At 43.6% G+C, this 21,443-nt stretch overlaps 1 protein-coding gene and 1 long non-coding RNA gene across 3 annotated transcripts in view; both read right to left on the reverse strand.

Moving 5' to 3' along the window:
• Positions 1 to 21,443, reverse strand: part of NUP93 (nucleoporin 93) — an 81,437-nt gene that overhangs the window by 53,450 nt on the left and 6,544 nt on the right. The gene's annotated exons all lie outside the window — the stretch shown is intronic.
• Positions 1,861 to 21,443, reverse strand: LOC308176658. Its single transcript, XR_013938457.1, has 2 exons — positions 7,357 to 21,443; positions 1,861 to 5,236 (listed from the first exon to the last, which is right to left on the reverse strand). It is a non-coding gene; the product is annotated as an uncharacterized lncRNA (long non-coding RNA).

The following is a 21,443-nucleotide window of genomic DNA, read 5'->3' on the forward strand; positions in this document are numbered from 1 at the left end:
TAATGCACCTGGATATCCACCTTCCACCTAGCATCATCTGTAAGCAAGCACAAAGATCACATGGCAGGTTTTGAGTGGATGCTATCAATGTATTTTCAAGTAAAATTACTTTGCTAGTTTGTTAACTTTGTACCACTTACTCATTCCTGAAGAATATGTGCTTCAGCACATATCCTGAAGAACATCAGGAATATCAGCACATATCAGCTCTCCTCTCCCCACCGCTCAGAAGCTCTGGTTTTATACAGAGACCTTGTACCACCGCAGGCTCAGAACCCTTGCTGCAAAAAAACCCTTTCAGCAGCAGCCCAAAGAGGGCAGACAGGATTCCAGGACCTATTTCACTAACAAAAAATAGTAAACACACAACACTGAGCACACAGCATAGTTGCTCTAACTCTGCTTGTCAACGAAAACTTGAGCATTTCCCATCCATCTTCCCAGGGAACTGGTAGGTCTTCTACCGCACCATGCTGTACAATACACCCCACGAAGCAATTTCCTTCCCACTGTTATTGGGCACAACACCACAGACTGCAGATACACCTGCTTGGAGTTGGAGTCGAACCGCTGCCCATTCACTGCTGGCTCAGCAAACATTTCTTTGTGGAGCAGCAGCTTCAATAGCACGGTGATGATAAAAACACACCAGTGCATGTTGTTAAATAGAAATACTAGCTGCTAGGCTAGCTGCTAGGCAATTATGAGGGAGGGTGTTGTCCATGGAGCATTATTGAACTGTGTTCTTGCAAGTGACATTAACTCCTGTGCATTTATTATAAAGTAAATGTGTGTGTATTTATTATAAAATCACAGAATATCCCAAGGTGGAAGGGACCCCCAAGCACCATTGAGTCCAATCCCTGGCTCCATACAGGACCACCCCAAAACCACACCATCCATCTAAGACTGTTGTCTCCTCAGCAACACTTTTTGATCTCCAGCAGCTCGGTGCCGTGACCACGTCCCTGGGGAGCCTGTGCCAGTGCCCGACCACCCTCTGGGTGCAGAACCTTTCCCTAACCCCCAGCCTGACCCGCCCCTGGCCCAGCTCCATGCCGTTCCCCCGGGTCCTGTCGCTGTCCCCAGAGAGCACAGATCAGCGCCTGCCCCTCCTGAGTAAAGCTGGAAGTAAAAAGAATACTTGATTTCATTTCTGAAGAAACTTTTATTAATATTTGCTCCAAACGAGATCTCCCAGCTGCTGAAGCTTAATACTCCCCAAAACACATTTCCCCTGGGGTCCTCCATTATCAGCAAGGGCTCTCCTTGCGCGTCCACATGTTCTTTCAACAGATTCCCTTTGCTATCTAATTTGAGAGCCTTAGGTGTTAAGCATTCGAGGAATGCAATCAAATCCTGCCTCTTTCAGGCCTCCTGGGACACCTATTAATTCACCCTCCTATAGAGAAGGAGTTTATCATCTCCTGCAATTGCCAGTATCTAAAAAAGTAGAACAGGGCAACTTAAATTGGCATGGCAATTATTTAACGTCTATAAATAGTTGTTGCCACAGTGTAAATTAAATTGCTGTACGGTAACATCCTTTCTTTTCTACCTTTTAACGCTCAACTCTGATTAAGGCAGGTAAGCAGGGGCCATGCCACACAAGAGCCACTGGAAAGGGAATACAAGTGCTCAGGAGCTGGGCTGTACGCCACGCAAAGGTGAGCTGGAAACCCAGTGTAGCTCATTAGTTGTTTTTTTTTTCCTACTAAACGAGAAAAAGAGAAGAGACTCATTTCCACAGTGCTTCACGATCTGTCCCCCAAACACAACGCACTGAAAAGTCACCGTGAAATCCCGCAGATCGACCACGGTAATTCAATGGGTAAGAACTGCGCAGGAAACAAAGTCCTTAAGGGTTTTTTCCAAAAGGGTTTTTCCAGCATCTTTGTTTCTTTAGGAAATGAGGATGCTGCCTTCAAGGGCAGGAAAAATAGTTTAACAGAGATACCAGCACACGTTTCACCTGCGTCACGGCACCAGCCACACTGGCTTGTGCCATGGAGATGGAGAAACCACTACTGGTTCCCAGTGGGAGAAAGCTCTATCTTTCTTGGCAAGAGTCCCATACACGTTTCCTTTAAAAAGACAGAATCTAACAGGTAATAACCCCCCTTCATGGCATCGTGTTATTTAACGGAAAGCTGGAATGACAAGAAAGGGGCCGCAGTGAGTCCTGGCTACAAGTCTGGGCACGAAAGATGCAATACCACCCAGGACAGCAGCCAGAGGGCAAACTCCTGGCTCCTCACCTTCTGTGAAGCGCATCCTGCACATTTGGGAGGAAAAAAAGCTGCGTCAGCCTCCCTTCATTTCCAGTACTTATTTGAGGTGTATTATAGTTATTAAGGCTTGGTGTAATTATTGTTCTTTGTGGCAGGTTGTGAAAGACAGCATTACTGCCTTACAGAGCCAGGTCACTGAACAACAGCGTTTTCCACCAAAAGCATGTTCCCATCCCCACCCAAAAGCAAAGACACGCAGAAAGTGAAGCAAGCTTAATCCTTTCTGCTTTGTGACAGTTTGCGTTTCTTTAAAAGGGAGACAGAAAAGCCAAGAGAGAGAGCAGAAAGACTTGGTATGCAACCTGAAGAAGCACCGGGGACCTGCCGCAGAGAACAATTGGGAAAGGAGGGCTTGGGGCACTGCTGGCTGACCGCAATGGCAAATGGTTTGTAAGAGTCAAAAGTCTCAGGAGTCTGACGTCCCTTCCTGCCTTACCGATACCAAAGGGTGACTGCAGTCAGGAGAGCTGCTTTGTGCAAAGGTTGTCCCCACACAACAGCACTAGCATCAGGCCTCCCATACCCATATTCTTCAACTCTCTGCAGCCTTTTCTACAAGCTAGAAAACTGTCCCACCAGTAGCGTGGCCCTGAGCCTTGAGCCCAAGGACCAGGAGGAACAGGTACCATTGCCCAACAGGGGTACGCACCCCTGGGTGCTGACCATGGGTCACCGATAGTGCTGCAGGGACAAGACAGAGCCCTGCCTCACACCTGACAAGAGTTACAAGCTGACAAATATTTTTGTGGGCAGTGCTACTAATGCGTAACACCAGCAAAACCTTCCTCTCAAAAAAACATGACTTGTTTTAATCCAATAAACTACGGAGTCAGGAATACTTCTCTGCATCCCCGAACGTCTCTGTCGGCAGCCTGGCAAGCACTGGGCATCTCAAAGACAAAAGATGAGAAATTTCAAAGGCACAAACCTCAAAACATCAGGACTCCTGCCTCCTTCCCTCTGTCCCCATCTTCAGATGTTCCTTTTAGCACGTAAAGGTTAACGAGTTAAAAAAAAAAAACAAGCAAAAGAAGGAAACTCGAGATTGCCTTTTTTTTTTTTTTAAAATCCAAACCACATTAGTACTTTTGGAGAGCCAGATTATATCATAAAATGCAGGATTTCAACGCTCTGGCACCACGCCAGCGTTTTAATGGACGTTCAGACACGAAGGAAATGGCTGTGCATTAAGCCTACCAATAAGTCAACAATCGATACCCCGGTATTACAGTAAAAATACCATGCCCCTTTGTAACCGCTCCTGGCCTCGTCCTTCTTTGTCAAGCTCAGCTCTAAATAAAAAATAAAATAAAGTCTCAAAGCAAGAAATGAAGCACAGTTATTTCACAGCTACCAAACAGTACAGATGTGTGTATTATAAACAGGAAAGTCAGGAATAAAAAGGACAGAACTTCAGACACAAAATGAATCAAGCAGGTCAAGAGGTAAGAGCAGCAAAATACAGAAACCTCAAAGCTAAGCCCCAAGCAGCTGCAGATCAGCAGTCTGATTCTAGCTTTATCTCCAAAGAGCATCTCAACCAAAAGAAAACAAAAAAAAGAATCGCATCAGAGCAAGCTAACATTCGGGTTTTAATCTAATTCATAGATTTTAATTGCCTGCACAACATCAGCCTTGCACGTCCCCCCAACGTAAGCCATCAGCTGGATCAGCCCAAGGCAAGCTCTGCAGAGGATGGGGTTGGACGCCCTCTGGAAAGCAGGAGCACCAGGCAGGATTGCTCTGTGATGGAGCAAATGCTTTAAATTTAGTTAACTCTGCCTTCCCATTCTGAGATAAGGTCGTAACACTGAGCCACTGCTACATTTCTCAACAGTGGAAAAAACCTCGGGTTTATGGACAGCTGGAGCAGCTGCCCACGTCCAGGGAAAGGTTCAGGGTCAGCCTGTTTTTCAGGAAGAAACGGTGGCAGCCACCGATCCAGTGCTGTGAAACCTGAATGCGAAAACAGGAGGACAAAACCAATCCCAATTGATCATTTTTATCTCCGCAGCCTGGAGAGCTCAGTGCTGAAATGGAACTTCATCATGGAACGGTTAAGCCAGCGTAATAGCTTGGGTAAACACGCTGGCTGAATTCTCCATTTTCTTCCCCGAGTCTGCAAATACACGGAGGGAAACAGAGAACGATTGTTTCAGAAATCCTGCCACAGATCCTTTGCGTTTATTTGCTAAAACTATCTCCTGTCCCTGGGGCTTCAGCTCTAAACAAGCACACGGCAGGGCTAGCAATATGGAAAGGCTTCTCGCTGATGGTTTCAGGTCTGGGCACCCGCACCTCGAGGTTCAGCTCTGCAAAAGGACCCAAGGCAGCAAGCCCAGCAGCTGAAGAACGGGGTTGTGCATGTCTTCAAGGACCACAGAGCTGTCCTTGGGTGCACAAACCCAGCTCTGCAGCTGTGTACGTGTCCAGCAATGGGCTGGGACAGATCTCAGATCATTAGGTTGTGCTGCTCTGTCTCAAGCACTCTCTACAATCAAGGACATCCTAAATAATCCATCCCAAGCGAGGGTCACCATACAAAATGCTGCTGCATAAAACGATTATATTGGGCAGTAGGCAGTAGCTGTATTGACTCCTCCAGCTCCAGCCTGTGACTCTAATCAACTGGCAGTGTAATCGAAGGGTTTGTGTGGCCACAGCTTCAGCTCAGAGAAGCTGAAGATCACTGGCTCAGACTGGCTGATAGCCACTGCAGATGGCTTTGCAGTAAGAGGGCGGTTTCAGCCTGCAGCACAGCTTCAGTTCCTCGTTTCAGGTGGGACAGGAGCTCTGCTGACAGCCAGCCTGGTCCAGGGGCAGCCGGAAAGCACCGACGAAGAGGAACACCCTCTGCTTCCCCCGGGCTAGTATCTGAGGGAGGGAAGGTGGAAGCCAGATAAACGCTGCTGAGCACTGAGCAGGAGTGGGAACAGCAAGGAGGTCTGAGGAAACAGTAACAAGGAAAACATCCGCATAAAGCCTTCATTACAGACCTCGTGAGAGCCAGCAGTAAATGCAACCTTTATTTCACAGGTGAAGAAACTGATGCATAGGAAGGCAAACTCAAAGTCAAGCATGAAAATCAGGAAAAAATTGGATCCAGCTTTCCCCATTTCCTGTGCTGAAAACCAGCTGCTGCAGAAGGCTGTTTTCTAAGTAAATATACCCACCGTGGGGTGCCAGGCAGGCAGGCATCCAGGAACTCAAGGGTCAGGCGCTATTCAATATTTGAATCAGTGCAATAAAACACCGCATAAATATTTAAACTGGCATTCCTGCTCCAAAATACTCCTGGAACATATTTTGACTGCTTGCTTTCAAAGTTGGGAACTCTCATTCCCTTCGTTGTTCTGTCCTGGGGAAGATCTGAAAACAACCCAAAGAGGTCCCCGTTTCCTGCTCACCCAGAGCCCATCTGACAGCAGTCTGTGTGCTTGTTCTTGTGTGCTGCTTTCGGTCAGCAAAGTACAAATGGATAAATCTAAAGCACTGAAAACCCACATCCTTGGCTCTTTGTGATGGCCTTGTTCTAAATTCTCGCAAGAGAAAAAGACCTCCAGGATCACTCTCTGTTTTTATATCGAATTTATAACCTCTGGTTTCAGAAACTAAATGTTTGGCTTCTATTTTAGCTGTTCTCACAATGTGTGCTATAAAATAACTTAAGACAACATTTGTCATTTGACACTTCCAGAGGATGAAGAACACAGTATTGGCTTGGGTGTAAATATAAATCAAACAGTCAAAGCACAGTGACAAATGCATTTTGTTTTTTCATATTAAATTGAATCTCTTAATTATTTCAGCTTGATATAGCAAAAGCCGTGACAGTCATTGATATAAATTATGGTCTGAGATTTTAAGGCAGCATTTTCTATCAGTAGTCATAACTTGTGCTTCCCTGCCCACCCCCTGCCCTCAAACTATAACATTCAATAGGAGAGGAACTGCTGTAGGCAGAGGACGGAGCTGTGTAGATGTGCACAGGCAATACCCCACCTGTCCATCTGCCCACTCCGCTGGATGTTCCAGTCCTGAGACCTCCACAGGCACGTTCAATGTCGACTCACAGAACCTGTTCCTATTTCAGCCTTCATTTCTCCACTCCATGTTTCTACATCCTAGGCCTGTCAGTAAAATTATCCTCTAAAATTTAGCTTCTAAAACAGGTGAAGTTTTTATTGAGAGTTAAAAGCTCTAAAAGGTTCCAGTAAGACTTACATTATTAGCATCATCAGGTTTTTGTAATGAACCCCATACAGACCACAGAGATGTGCCGTGGCATCTGACATCTGCAGTTTTGCTTCTCCTCTTGCTAACAATAGGTTATTCAGCTGATGCTTCTAGTAGCACCTACATAAATCTTTCAAGAGATTAACAGTTAAAGTAAATTAAGAAAGCATGGAGTGGAAGCCAGCTCTTCCTTAACGGTTTTAATTTTGCTGGGCTACCAGAAGTAACAAGCAATTGAATCTTAACTATTAACGTGAAAGGAAGACCTGATGATCCTCCAAGATGTGACTACTCTGTCAGAATGTACCTCTGTATATCAAAAAGCACTGCTTTTGTACAAACATTCTGAAGGCAAGTGCTGCACTTTAATCATTTATACTGGTGATGGCCCTAGGAAACAAGAATAGCCCAAAGGGATCAGCTGCAAGACTGTCAGTCTCAGGAAGCAAAGTTTAAACTGCGAAGCTGCTTCCATCAACAAAAGCTAAATTAGTACTTATTATTATTTACTAATACTTAAATTAGTACTGCTTTCACAAATACAGCCTGTAACTTTTTAATGCCATCAGCCTTGCACGAAGCAACATTACTGAGTGTGACCACATGGAAGTCTCAGAGGAAGATTTTGTCACTATTGATGCTGATATGCTATCACACCTGACTTGTTCTAGAAACTGTAAGCTCAGTGTTTAAGATAAGTATTTGATACTTCACAGCAAGGCCGAATATCTGGTGCTAGAAGTGTGGCAAAGGGTTGCTTTAAAACTGGAAAAAAAAAGTAGAACAGATAAATAAGCTTGGGAGGGGATTTTAAACTCTGAGGTCCTACCTTGCTTGGCCAGCAAAAGGCTCCATGAATTCATACATGTAACAGAACTCCTCAGCTTCTCAAGGAAGTGCATTAACTACATCTTCAGCTAACAAAAATTGCAACACTTGCTGAAAAATAAATGGTGAAAGAAACAAAAAGCCCCTTTCTTTAGTCACATGCAAGAGGGATTCAATTTCACTGTCTACTGCATGCATTTTATATAAGGCAGATAGGCCCGGGATACTGGCCGAGATGGTTTTCAATTTATCACTTTGGAACTTCAGTCAGAAAAAAGATGAAATCAAGCAAGCGATTGCCTCTGACACTAGGGAAAGAGCCTCACTAATGTGAAAGCACAGCCTGATGGCTGTCTGCACTCCTCAGTGGCATGTACAACCAAATCACAACTCTTCTGCCAGATATAGTCCTCTGCGTGTTCAGCTTGCTTCAAGTCACTTAATCAGCATATAAAATAGTGCCAGTGAAGCCCACTTCCATTATAAATTGTGACTATTCTTCTCCTGATTCAGCATCTGACTAATTTCAAAGTTTCCAAGGTAAGGTTCAAATAAAGTATCAGAGAAATTCTGTTTCAAGAAACCACTGAACCATCTGCTCCTGCAAACTGAGATGGAGCCACGGGCCAGGCAAAGGACATCCTCTGCACTGTGCACTCATGTAAAAGAGGCTTTAGATAAGAAGTTTGCCCCATCTCCCTTGGCCTGAAATGGCGATAACCATTTGCAAAGTATTCTGCATGGATGACAACAGTCAAGGGTGCTAAAGGCAGAAGGAGACACCTCGGAGGTCTTATAAAATTAATGGGTTTAGAAGCAGCACCACCAGGGCAGCAAGAGGAACCTTCTCTGGCTCCACTTGGGCACTTCCAACATGCAATACCTTCCCCTGAGCTGTTTCTGCAATGAAATGAATCTTTGAATTTTGCTTCCCACCTTCCCCTCAGAATATGTGGTTCCAAGCAGCGTTTGTTGCCAGGATGCACTGCTAACACATAATACGTTGGCTGGAAATTAGTATTTCATCTGAGAAGGAAAATGTTACAGGCACTTCTCAAGAGGCAACGCAAGCGGAAGAGTTTGAGGAAGAAACGCTGTAGGGAACGACATAACCAAGAGAAGATGGAGCTATTAAGACAAAGAGCTAAATCCTGCCCTTTAAGGCAGACTGCAGGTTCAGTCCCCCGATGCTGCTGGTACTGCTGGAAGGAGATCTGCTCCGCCATCCGCACAAGGACGCTGCTTCGACACGAAGCTTTTGGTATTTAACGTAGGGATGACTTCTAACTGAATAAGAAGGACTTTTTCTTCCTGGTGCTACCCTGCAAAAAGCATGTCATTTCTGCCACTCGTGGGGACACACTCTCACATTTCCTCCCAGACCCTGAGCCCCGGCCTGGAGGAATTTATCCTTGGAAACAAGCCCTGGAGTCTTTTCAGACCGAGTGCTACCCCGCTGGCTTGACTGACCTACCGTAAAGAAAGGGCCTGAGACAGCCTAGAAGATCCTTGTGGCCTTCTCACAGCTTTCAAGTGACAGCACAAAGCACCTTACATGCTGGAAAGACTCCTCCAAAGCATCTGAAAGGTAACGTGAGGGGCTTGGACAAAGCAAGGAAGGAAAAGAAATGAGGAAAGTAAAGCAGATGATGGTTCTGCTGCTGGAATATAACTGCATACCAGCCACCACTACGCCTGTTACACACCAACTCTTCGCCAAAGGTTTTAAGACAACTAATTGATGGTAACCACTCTGTAGCTCAGTTCCAGCAACAGGGAGCCAGAGGCAGCATTCATTTTGAGGGCTTGCTTCCATAACTCATGAAATCATAAGCTTATAATAAAGCAATGGCTATTGTGAAGATGCAAAGTCTTTCCTCAGAAGAAAAAAATCATGAGCATATTAGAAAAGGTAGAGAATAAGGCATTTTTGAGGATACAACCCCCCAGACAAACAGCAAAACACTCAGCGCAGCACATTAGCTAATTATGTGGAGCACTATCGCGCACTTCATCCTAGCAGCAAATACGAAGCCAAGCATTAACCTCAGTCAAATAGCAAAACAAAAATAAGAGAAGTGATATCGATTCACAGTATCTGTTGAGCAATCCAGCTTCTTACCATTAGAAATGACCTGCAAATTTTCAGGATAAGCCATCTTTAACCTTGGAAAAATTAAATCAAGCTAGACAGGGACTAAGAAAAGAAATATAGCAGGGCTAGCTCTGCTATACAGAGCCCAAAAGTATCCAAAATACAGAGCCCAAAAGTGTAATTCCAGTGAGGTGCTCTTTGCATCCAGCTTCTACCCGTAGCTCACACGAGGACCTCAGGCTGGGGATGCTCCCTTTTAGTCTAGACAATGGTGGGTCTTTTGCCTACTGCATTAGTGCTTATTTCAGACTCGTTAAAGCCTTTACGTTTTTCTATCTACTCAGCAGACAGAGTAAACGGATTTCAACATGCCATTTTGTGTTACAAGCCTTGGGGCAGGAGAGGAAAGAAATAATGAATGTTTCATCGGAGTTACTATATGGTAACCATAGCAGGCAAAATCAATTACCGCCGCGAGGATCTGGAGATAACGTGTAGGTTCCCACTCATCTGCTTGAAATGTTTTTTCCTCCGTTCCCTCTCCCACTTCTCCTCAAATCTCTTCTCTCATATCTTAAAATCTGGCCCAAAGAATCCTGCTGGCTTGCAACCACAGAGATAAGGATTTGTCATGATATCCCCACCTGTGCACTCCCACTTATCTGAGCTCAGATCAAATCCTTCACAGCTTGCCACTTCTGCCTTTCACACCCGGTTTGGCTACGCTGAACTTTGTTATCAGGGAAGCCAAACAATGCTGGGGCTTTATCAAGAATGCTGCGCAAACCGGACAGCCAGTCTCAAAGGAGACTGCAGAACAGACTTGAGGAATTAGCAAAATTACCCATATGATGTGACTGAACACATTGAGGATGGGTAATATCGAAAAGGAACCAAGTAAGAGTAGATATACTCCAATAAATATCTAACTCATCCAGAAAGGGCAGATCCAGAAATCCAGCTCATACGACTCTGAGCAACAAGCAAAGGATGTCTGCTGAAATTTGAATGATGCCAAGCTCAAAACCAGTAAGAGGAAATAAATTTTAACACAATCTGTAATTGAATTGGGGAACTTACTACCACAGGAAGACGGCAAGGCCAAAATATAATGGGATTAAAAGACTGACTCAGTGTGTATATGCATATTGATAATATCTAGGGCTGTGTTTAACGATAGAATTGTGCAAAGAATTATTATACCCCGTGCTTCAGGGTTCTACCAACCAGTATCTAACCACCAGAGAACAGGGTGAAGCCTAATTTATTAGGAGACAAGCAGACATCCCCATGAACTTCTTTGTCAGCGTTCCTCCTCTGAATTACCCCACGCTGCACATGAAGGCAGCCAAGTAGACATGTCCCAAATCCAACCTAATAAATCACCTACAACAAATTCAGCTGCAACTATTCCCACATCTCCAATTCAAGCCTAGGACAGCCAACCGAACCATTCAGAAAGCTTTAATCAAGCTACTGAAACCAAAATTAAACGCTGACGTGTTTACCACATTTCAATTTTTCTCGTTCAGAAGCCTTTAAATGGCATTCACACACCACTGGCAAGCCTTCCCCTCGCTCCCCGAAATACCACAAGTTGGAAAAATCTCTCTCCCCTTCCCCACCTCCACCCCACTGCGGATCTGGCAGAATCCAGGCATCGGTGCTTTAAAAGGACACCCCAGAGACTTGCACTGCTGTCAAAAAAGCTGGCGACACGTTAATTTATTCTCCATAAAGTTATTTTAAAACCAAGCCTCTCCGAGCTCCTCCAGCCATTTTTACCAAGTGACAACTAAGCGCCTTGTTCCAATTCAGTTTTAAAAAACTGAATGCATCTTAGCTGTGGCTCAAAGCACTACGTACGCAAATCAGTCTTGGTGCAAGCTAGGATGGATCATGTCTTGCGTGCTTGCTAAGACACAAACAATGGAATGGAGAAGACCGTTTCCAACTCACCTCCCTGATTTCCTTCGGTCATTTCCCTGCGTACAGAAAACCAGCACATCAGACATTTCACGACTGCTTTGTGTTCAAACAGGACTTCAGTGGTTTGGCTCAGGTAGGTGAGTAATGCTCTCGCAACCAAAATATTGTCAAAGAACAGAACTGAGTAAAGAGTGGGCAGGAGGTAATAAATGTATCCGAGGTAGAAGGCAAAGGGAGTAAATACAAATGGATAGAGAAAGAAATGAGAATGGAGGGAAGATGAGAAACAAAGGGCAGGGAAGACAACAGAAGGGAGGCAGTGAGAACAGAAGTTGTGCCAAAAACCCAGCTGAGCGAAGTGAACGTACGTGCGTGTCCCCAGCCCCATCTCAGAAGGCTGCAACTGTCCTTCGGGGAAGTATCTTGACAGGAACACAAATTCATTTTGACTTCAAAAAGAGAAGTTAGGAAACAGCCAAACACACCACCCGAACATTTCATCTGCAAGCTGCCAAACGTTCAGGGCGCTGTTCTGTATGGGGAAGCCGAAGCACACCGGCACTTGGATAGCCACGCAGTGAACACTTTACACACTTATTAGTTAGTGACTGCCCTAAAGCAAAGCCTGATAATGCCTAGGATTAAGATTTTTGATGCGGAGTCAAACTGCCTAATTACTACAGGGCAGGCACAACAATACACCTGTGGCCTTTCCCAGATGGCTGAATTACCCCCATGGCTTCGTGACAAACCACAGGGCAATTCAGCACGGCTGTAACACTTGCAAGAAGCTGGAGCAAATTAGGGGGGCTTGAAAGGAGGAGCTGCAGGGAGCTGCAGCAGCTTTTAATGTTTGGTTGTTTTGGTTTTTGAACTAGATCTGATGAACTGGCTCATTGGAAAAAGCACACTGGGTTTCCCACTTGAGACACAGGAGTTCAGTGAGATGATCTGTCCTGCTCACCCTACAAACTCTTCTTGGTGAGAAGTGATATGTTTGGTTCAGCTCGTAGTGCTGTAAGCAATTACTTGAGAAAGGTGCTTAAGACAATGCTTAAAAAGCAAAGATATGAGCAAAAAAAAAAAACACAGTTCAGGGGAAAGGTAAGCAAAGAGCATCTCTTTGTATAGGTCAGCTCCGTGCCATTCTCCCCGTTCAGAAAAGTTTGCTGAGTGGTGAACTCTTTTCTTACTGCCATTAAAATTTCTTTAAGTCGTCTTTTCAGAACTGAAATACACCTGAATTCTAGGAAAATTTTCATTTTTCAAACCCAAACCTCTGACACTATAGCTGAAATCCATCAACACACTGCAGCACCGGGAAAGAAAGCTTCTGCCATCCATGACAAGTCCCAGTATCAAGACCTGTGCATGGCTCTGAGTGTGGCTTCTGAGCACAAAGACTCTGCTTCCACTTTCCCCAGCAGCACCAGGTGGCCATAGCAGGGCCCCTGCAAGAAAGAATCAGATTACCTCAAGAATAAAGCCCCCCCAGACTCTGGCTGTTATGTTGTTACTATCCAAAATGCTGTTAATATTTTAGAAATCTAAATTAACTTACTCTTTAACTTTTTATTTTTCATAAATGCAACAACGATGAATCAGGTTCACGTCTGTTTATAATCAGTTCCACTATTAAATTCCAGCACAGCATTGCAAATCCATTAGATCAGAGCTATAGCTAAGGTACTGGAAATAACCAAACCTTCTGCCATTAAGTCTATACTTTCTCTGTAGTGGTTTCAAAACTAATGAGAATATCAGTATTTTACAAAACGAAATGGAGCGGTACTTTGCAAAAGCTCCATTTGGGCCTCAAATAAATAAAACCATCTCTTTAGCTCAGTTGTTCTAACATGACACGTGGACGTGGCAAATTGTGAGGTTGCAAGTATTCCTTGCAACTGATTGTATCAGTATCATGCCTTTGCACCACTTCCTATAACCAGGGACCAAAATGTGCTATGAAGTTTTTCCAGCACCACGAAAACACTGATTCCAGTAGTTCATTCACACACCGTCTAGGTCAGCAGTCGATGCAAGACCTCAGCGAGCACTAGATTAACGTGGGATGTTACGAGGCACTGGGTTGCCAGAAGTGCTGTCCTCCTGGTAAGGTGCAACACGGATCCTAAAAACCAGTAATGATCCCACAGCAATACCTGCAATACTAATGTTGATCCAGGTAGGGTCTTGGGGAAGTTCTGACTCAGCCGATCGCGTTCCACCAGGCAAGGCGTGCTCCAGAGCTCCAGCTACATGCCAAGCTGCCTCCTGCACCAGAAGGTCTATTTGCCCTTCACAGGAGTTAGCATTTGACGAGGGATTGGAACAGTTTTCCTCAAAGAGCAGAGCTATGCAGCAGTCTCCAAAGGGGAAGGGTGGGGATGAAGCCAAGTGTTATGACTCAAAATCTGGTCTCTGTTTTAAGATGTTTGTGACAGATTTCAAAGGTGTTTATTAAAAGTCAACCACTGTACCTATTTGAGATGCAAAGAGCATAGCTGGATTAAGCAGACAGGAAATATAAAATGTGCCAGGACATAGCAGAATTTAAATAGATCAATAAACATAGCCACTAGAACAAGAATTCTCAATTTTTCCATCTCATGACCTTGCATTAGCATCAAGTTTTAAAGTGTCCCTTTCAGGCTTTCTTTGCTTACCCACAGAGGAAGAGAAAGGGAGACAGACCAGGTCTCCTCTCTGTTAGGAATTCACGATCGGAATCACGTTGAACTGGAAGGGCCCTACATAATTACTCCAACTGGCACACAACCAAAAAAATGCAAGCAGTTCAGTATCACTGTGAGTGAGGGTAATCTGGATAACAGATGAAATGCCACACAGTACCAGACAGTATTCTACGTTAAATGTGCTGTGGTCTTCTCCCCTCCTGCCCCCCAACACTTGTTTTATTTTCACATTAATAAGGCCAAGGTAATTTAAAACTGTAGTGCTGATTCATGCTATTAAGCCAGTGCTGAGAACTAGAGGAAACTGCTATTAGATGTAAACTAGGCATGTGAGGGAAAAAGTGACAAGCAAAAAAAAGACAAAAAAAGGCATTACCAACATGTTTGCCTTTTTTTTGTCCTTGTATACAGTCTTATTCACTCACCTGCTGTGCATCATTTCACCAGCCAGCTATGGAAAAGGGAACCCTGCGCTCTTACACCCCAGTCAGGTCCCAGCCCAGGCACACCTCCGTGTCTCCCAGGGCATTCCCTGATCAGCACACGCCTTGGGAGGATCGGGGCCAACCTGCTCGTTCGCGTGGTCCTGGGAGGCTGAGCGGCGTTGGGAAGGAGGCAGAGAGGCCTCGCCGAGGCTGCGCGCTGTGAAAGCCCTCGCACATCTCAGCACTGCGCAGAGCCACAGGCAGGCTGCAGCTTTCCTTCCGAGGTTTGCATGCAGTCGTTACCCTCATTTCTCCCTTCTTTTGGTGATTTATATTTCTCGGGGCCAGACGCCTTTGCACAGTGCTCCATTTGCTGCATGCCAAACACCCATTCATTCCTCAAAACCGCTTTCTTCAATTGTCTTAAAATTGCCTCTGGCCATATTTAATTGCCAGAATATTTATATTTGTCATTTGCATACCAAATGTATACATTAGGGGTCGAATCCTTAATGAAATCAACCAAAAAGCTAACCCAGGTTAGTGGGGTTTGATCCTACCATACACTTCTACTGGGAATTAAAAAAAAAAAAAAGGGACTTCCAAGAACCTCCATAGAGAGGAGCAACAGCTTTTGAAGAATCCACAGCTATATCTACACAGAAAATTTTTCCTTAGGACTGCAGCAATGCAAAAAAAAAAAAACCAAAAAACAAAACAGCAGCTAACAACTGACCCTAAATAAAATGAAAAAACAAGGCAGAAGATTGTCCTCTTGTGTTCCTTGTCCTGGCTCTGCAATGGTTAAAGGGTCCCCACAGCTGTGCTGGCATCATCGATTAGGGTGAAGGAGGAAGCGACAGGAAAATAAAGCCACCTTAATTTCAAGCTCCATTAGAACTGAAGGACTTGGGGGGTGGGGGAAATCAATGGTTGGCAAATAGGAAAAGGACAAAAATCTGCAAAAGGAAAAATACATTTTCAGGCTAAGCTAATGCAAACAATGGATGGCGAACAGCACTCGAGGTTGCCCCTTTAAGGTTGTGTCAGCATTTCCATTTATAAACCCTGATTTTAGTTACACTCTAGTAGATTACCACGGGCTTTGGTGTTATTCTAGTAGATACCACAGAGTAATCACAAACGATCATGTGAAATAGCAGTAAAGGCTCACTGGCTGAATAACGCACCCTTTCAGGGCCCGATGTCAGAGTTAGCATTTTTAATTTGAGAGTTGCACACGTACGTACATCGAGGCAGACCATAGAGCCCTGGGGTCGGCATCTTGGGACCAGATTCTACCTCAAGAACTCCAACATCAAAGCAAAAAGTCAGAGCTGCTGCTGGTACACAGCCTGCTTACAGTACTCTGCAAAACCTGAAAATATCCCAGATCCTTCATTTCAGTCTGCCTCAGTTGCCACTTGGAGAGGTTCGAGCCTAACCTTCTGCCCTCATTTAGATAAAAGCTCTTACTTCTCTTTCTGGACCTCTGAAGAGCTACTCGGTCAATAAACATCCACACCCAGGAATCAAAAAGAAAGCCTGGTATGCAAGCTTTCATTCCGGTTTTGCCTAGCTCAGAAGCCCACGCCGAAACTGTTGTACAAGCAGGGAAACGAGAGCCTCGCTGGAGGCCGACAACATTTCCCTCGAGCTTTCCAAGCAGATAAAACAGGGTAAGCAAGGAGAGCTCACATCTATTTCGAGAACCCGTTCTCAAAGGTCTGCAGAGAGCTGGACTGAGCTTCGGAAGGTAGAACAATGCCATTTCTTACAACTACCACCGTGATTTGGGGCTTAAACGTTTTAAAACAGGTATACAGCTAAAAAAACCAGCTAAAGCTAGTATCAAACCGCCACTACATACAAAACATACAGGGCAGTGCAATGCCTCCTGGAATCAGCCAAAATACCTTAGTAGGTATAATTTGGGCTCTGATCTTGCGACTCATCCCTACCGGGTACCCCAAATGTTTACCAGAGCAGCACTGAACCTCTCTGACATCCATGCACGACAAGCAGCACACATGCAAGAGCCAGGTCCTAGCTCACGTGCCACAACTGCTCAGCCTTTTTGTATACTTGTAATAATTCCTCCTCTTGGTGCCATTGCTGTGGCCTGAGAGGTCTGCTACAGGAGTACATCATAGCTCACCTTTAGGGAATCGTGGAGAAATACTGGTGTTCTGTTCAGAAAGGGGATTACATTTATAGGCACATGCCCCATCTTTGCAGAGATCAGCTTGCATCATCCACACTTGCATGAGATTTTTAAAAGCCGTGAAGACACAAAAAAGGAAAAAAGTGCATTTATCTGTTAAACACGGCATCAAGACCACCAGGAATCAATTGACTACCCTTTTCAACTCTGCAAAGATTTTGCCAAAATAGGGCTTACTGACGAGTTAAAAAAAATATCTTGATCTTCATAAACTCTGAGGTAGGAATTAATATGAACTGGATTTGCTCTGAGAAGTCTTTGTTGTGCTGTATACAGTTTAGGAACAGCCTTTGAAAGGAGAGAGGAAAAATACAAATTCCTATAATTTAGAGGCAAGCCTAAAATCTTTTTCATAATCTTCCCGGCCTACTGCTCTAGTGGGAGACATTTCCTGGACTCGCAACCCTTTTATGTACAAGCAATCTACATTTTACAACTGATAAATAATTCAGATAATTAATTGAGCTGCAATTTGCTGCACTTCTTTTTAGTCAGCACTATGGCATACAGTTTAAAAGAGGCTCTGTACAGAAGGTTCCTCGTGCTTGTTAACCCAATCTGAAGCTTCTGTTAGGTGAATTCCTAGATTCTCTTAACGCTTTCTGAATTTCTCACAACATCAGCGTCCAGGAACTCCATGCCCTAGACGCTCCCCTCTGTGACTTGCCTTGCTGTGACTTACTCTCTCCAGAAGAAGCAGGGTATTTCCTGGAATTCTCCCTCTGCAGTGCTGATTGCCCTCATTTGAGAGATTAGATTCTAGCAAATCTCTGTGCTGCCCACATACAGGCTGCTAGAATAGACCACAACATGAGAAGGAACAGAGACAGTAAGTAAATACTTCAGGGAAGAAAGCTGAAGAAGCTCAAGCAAGCAAACTGTCAGGGAAATCACTGATTTCTTCTTTTTCAGCAATTACCATGGAGGCAAAGGAGTGATGGGGGAGCATATGGCAGGATGTCTAAGCATTATTTTCATGCTCTAAGAGCTTTGATAGAATATTTAAGTCAGCAGAACCCCAAAATTCATACAATAAACATTTAATCATATTAATAACCTTTGCTTAAGTGCAGCAGTCAGCAGTGCCTAAGCATGAGGCCTGCGTTTCTGGCACAAATGCCCACGTTCACCTCCAGAGACGTCACCTACTCCTGCAGTGTGGCACACGTAGGCTGTACCAACGCAGCCCCACTGCAGCTTTACGGGAAGGAAGAACGCACTTGCAGTTTCAGGTACCTTAAGAAAAGAAGTTTCAGCCTCCTAATCAAATGCTGTGAAGTATTCATGAACTGATAACACTAATTGCACCAACTGAAGCTTGAGGGATGCTACACATACAATAGCAATGTAAGTGATGGAGAGCCTACAGATGACACAAACAAGTTCCAGACAAGAAATGAATTTCCTGTAATCCATACCAGCTTGTGGACAGAATGCTGAGCGTCAAGAAAAGAAAGTAAAATGCAATGAAGAAAGGACAGCTGAGTCTATAACACTGCTAAGCTGTGAACCGAGCCCATTAATTACTTGGGAAGAAGTTTGTGTTGGTTAAAAAAATAGTGGTAGTGCTGGCTGCAGGCTTGATGCAGAACGGAATCGCTCCTCACAAGCTGCAGAATTACAGCGTACCAGTATGTCTGTGTAAATACCAAGTAACAGCGGAGGAAGAGTAAAGCCCTGCGAGATTGCTTCCTTCTAACACGCTGCGCTGCGGGATGCAACGGCAGCAACCATGGAGGGAGAATTCCACACAGGGTAAAAGGACAGCTACATCTGACCCAAAACAAACACCATGAATCTGAAGAAACCTTAGGAAACTAATTAGCTAGGGAGAATGAAAACAAATCCCAGTACAATCAGAAGGTACAAGTAACATCGGAAGCTTTGGTAGTACATTTTTATCAAAATATTGAATAATTTTAAGACCTACCTGGTTAACAAAACCAACAAAAAAGCAGTAATGTATAATATGAAGGTCCTCCTACATAAGAAAACCTTACTAAAAACTACTTAAAGGACAAGATCCTGTTGTTGACAACCATGTACCAGTACCTACAGACAAGAACAGAGGCTTGTCCATGTTCTAAGCAAGTATTTTTGAACCACAAACCATCATCAACATCAGCCAGACAGCCTGAGAAGTGACTGCAAAGACCATCACACAAAGCAGAGGACAACGCAGCAGAAAAATTCTTACACTTGTTAACCACAAAAATAAGCAGGGACAAAACACTGAGCACTCAGACATTACTCACGAGCCTGTAGGATCACCTAAAACGGAGCACCTCGCCAGGCTTCCCTCTGCAGATCAATTTTAGCTAATTTACAAACGTTTTTTGCACAAAAACTTGCAGATTCAAAGCCCATGTGTATTAGGCAACATGAGTAGTTAGGTTTAAATTCAAGTGATCAGTGATTAAATCACCAGTGCTAATCATGATTCAAAATGGCAAGCAGTGAACTTTGATTTAAATTATTGATTTTGATCCTGGTTTTCATTTGTACTTTTTAGCTGGTTTCCTAATGGAAGGGTTGAATTCCATTGGCTGATTGGGCCATTTAAACACATTGATTTGCAATTAACTACTGCTTCTAATGCTGAACTCGAAACATTCCCTAAACGGGAGGATACAATCGTATCTATACTCACAACACAAAGCTTATTTAAAAAGCACTTTTGTTCAGAATCTTTAATTTTGAAAACAAAGAATGGGACATTTCTTATTTACTAGATTCCATTTACACAGGCACTTACACGTTTGTATCAAGTTAGACTTGGTCGCAAATTAAAATTCAATGAGAAATAAACCATGTAAAAACGTTCAATTAAACTGCCTGATATAAATAAAAATAGTACTCAACTTCTACTTCAGAATGTTTGCATTTTAAAGTCTCTTTTACTGAATAAAAATCATTAACTTTAGAAGCAAAAAGGTGGATTTAAAATTATGGCCAGAAACAGCATTTCAGCATCTAGAGATGGAAATGGAGCAGTTTTAAAGAAACTCGCACAAACTCCCACACAAGGTAAGGACCCAATTCCTGCAGAAATCACCTGAAGGTGAGATGAATGGGACTCGGGTACCCAGTGTGTTTAGGCATGGCTGAAAATCTCTTGATTTCGGGTGGTAAAATACTCCAAAAAAAATCTGCTCCTGCTTTCTCCAAGCTTTAGCAATAGGAAATCTTTTTTAGGGTTTATTTTTTGCATATGCTTGCTTTTAATTTAAATCATCTTTATAGCAAGCTTGGTCCACTGTATAAATTGCCATAAATTAAAAACAAAGCTTTTATTTTTGAAGGAATAAACGCACTGTAATGAAAAACATTCCTCTATTGACTTGGGTCAAAACCAAACCAAAGATGAGAAAATATACTGAGCAGGTCACCAGAATGTGCTGGTGATCAAATGATAGGGCCTTAAGATCTGGCGTAATTAAGAAAGAAGAGAACCTTCACATTCTAGTCAGGTAGCAGGAAAATAAAGTAAACTATGAGCATTATGCAGTCTTATCGAGGAGCATGGCTGTTTTCCCACATGCCACACCTCAGAATTCAAAGAGTCAAAAGCTCCACTGCTTCTGGGCTTGAGAATCTACAACAGGAGTGCTCTTAAACGACGAAGAAAAAACACCAGAAATCAAAGAATTAACAACAGTAGTAAACCCAAAGAAGAAAAAAAGGAAGAGTTCTTGAAAAAGTGACAGAACGGGGCCAAGGAAAACACGTACAAAGTTTAACATCACTAATTAAACAAAACAACATTACAATTGGAACAAAGGAATAAAAGGAGAAAAAGGGAATGATGCCAATGGTTGTACAGCTCTCGGGCTATTATTATGCAGTGAAGCCTCCCAGTGCACTATTTTTTGGGTGAAAAAGAGTGGAAAATCATGTGGGGAGAGTGAGAAATAGCAGCCAAACATGCCAGGAACTGTCAGAAGGTGAAGAGAGAGGATAAGCTTTCAAATGATTAACCAGTAATTCTGACTATTATCAATTTTCAAAGCAACACACGACGTTATTCAGTTAAGAGCCAGTTGTGGAATTGGTGAACACTGCAGATTTCTTCTTCACCAAGAAAAGCAGTACACAAATATTCTATAAGGGCAGGCAAATATCATAAAGCAAAAAATAGTCCGGTCACGTTAATTTGTAAGATATCTGGAGACATTCAAGAGAAACTTAACAAGATTAAATCACACTGGAAAAGCACAGGAAAAACAGCAGTCAGTCTAGCACCTGGACAGGGTTACCTGAGGTGCAGCAGAAGAAAAAGCCATACTCACCTTCTTCGCATATTAACTTAACTGCCCCCTATTACCTACAACACCTTGAAATTCCCAAGTGATTCTGCATGAGTTCTTCCATCAGATATTTAAAAAGGACTCAAAATTATGAGAAGTATCCCTCAAATCAACAAAGACAACTCTGCAAAGACAGCAAGCGCGTAGTTCCTCTTGACTTCAGAGGAAGTTTAGAACTTAAGATGTTTCTGCAGATCTGCTACTTAGTGCTGCTTCTCATGGCTAACTCTTTCTTCACTGAAAGAAGAAAGTACGTGTACCCTCCGTACTTCCTCTAGCCAGTGGATTAAACACAAAACAAGCCTATTTCCACAACAGTCTCAGATCAAAACTACTTCCACAACAGTCTGAGAAGAGCTTTGAACCAGAGCACAGGAACAGCAGTTTAGGGGAGTGTGACACGTGTCAGAAT

The sequence above is a fragment of the Anser brachyrhynchus genome, assembly GCF_964034855.1.
Source record: "Anser brachyrhynchus genome assembly, chromosome: 12".
Taxonomy (NCBI): domain Eukaryota; kingdom Metazoa; phylum Chordata; class Aves; order Anseriformes; family Anatidae; genus Anser; species Anser brachyrhynchus.